Raw genomic sequence first — 1527 nt, 5'->3', positions numbered from 1 at the left:
GGAAATGCCCTCCATGAATATAGTTGCGCAACTTATTCAATAGAAAGAACTCCTGACAGAGTGAAATTATTTTGCTCTAGAGATTTGGTAAATATTGGGAAACGGGTCCATTTAGTGAAGAGATTGTTGAGAGTTTCTGATATGTATAGCAGCAACAATTATCTCACTAGCGACACCTATTTCATGGGCAATAGCTTGATGGTTGTAACGTAACGACATGAGTACAGGTATCTTTTAGAGACACAGAGGTAGCATATGTTTTCATTCTATGCAGAATCCGAACTGCATTTCTTTGATTTTGTTCTTAGTTTAGTTACATTTAAGTCCCGTTTTAAAACAGCACTATTTTGGGACGAAACTCGTAATTTTGAACTGCGGTTGGATGGCAAGAACTAACCTGATCTGGTATCCCCACTCCAAACTTTCACGTGGATATCGCCCCGACGGATTTACCGTGCACAAGAACCCCTTTCACGACGACTCTTTGAAGAAATCGCGTCTCGAACTTGAAACCCTCCGATTCCGAAGCCGAAACCTTACTACCATTCCACCGCGTCCTGCATTCCTTTGGAAATGGGCTTCTTTTTTTTGTCCTGAGAAAAATAGCCGGTTGTCCGTGACTGTGCTGCTTGTCATTTGTTGTTAGAAGATAAAAAGCAATGACAAAATCCATGAAATTTAATCTGTTATGCCCGTAGGCTTTCGAATTGTTTATTGTGTTTCATAGCAGCTTCTAAACGGCCTGTTTTGATATTATAATGTGTAGGGCAAGTTGTTTTAATTAGGTTCAGTGCGTAGATATAAAACGTCACTCCTATGTACATTTGTTCAAAAAATGAGTAGAGCCTCGAAAATATTGTAGGCTCTAGCTTTCCGAAACTGGAGGAGATTCAGCTTCAGAAATATTAAAGTGAAATAATGAAATTTGTTGTTCTCCAAAGTGGTTTTTAATTTGATCTCTAGATAAAGTAAATCCCATAAAGGGACTTTGAAAAAATTTCTATGAAAAAAATATGAATAAACTATTTATTCTAGATTCACCATCTCTGTGTACTGTACTTGTGTCCCATAAATTTTGCTTTCAGTATGTTGCATGGTTTTTTAACATTTTAGCGGCCTTTTGTATTGCTGCATCTTAACCTAGAAAACTAGAGAATATTATTTTCTTCTGTTTGAAAAAAGGAGATGATGGGTACCATCCACTGAAAGTGCCTAGAAATAATATATGATCTTTCGCTCTTTTTGACGTTTTGAAGTTTGCTGAGGAATAAGAAAGGATTTCTGTTTTCCCTTTTTCAGACTTCATCGAAAATAATGTATTTATTACCAAATTCTAGAGTTGGGAAAAATTTGGAGGTCTATGTTTTCAAATATGTCAATCAATCAGACTGAGACACAGCTTTCACAGTTTTGATGGCAATCATTGAATAGACATTATTTTTTGCTTGATCTATAGTGATATTTTCATCATCAAATTTCTGAATTAATACTGAAACGAGGGAGTTTTATTCTCTTCATTTGAGAGGA

The sequence above is a fragment of the Argiope bruennichi genome, chromosome 5, assembly GCF_947563725.1.
Source record: "Argiope bruennichi chromosome 5, qqArgBrue1.1, whole genome shotgun sequence".
Lineage (NCBI taxonomy): Eukaryota > Metazoa > Arthropoda > Arachnida > Araneae > Araneidae > Argiope > Argiope bruennichi.
The sequence above is the reverse complement of the archived record's forward strand: the minus strand, read 5'-3'. Positions refer to the sequence as shown.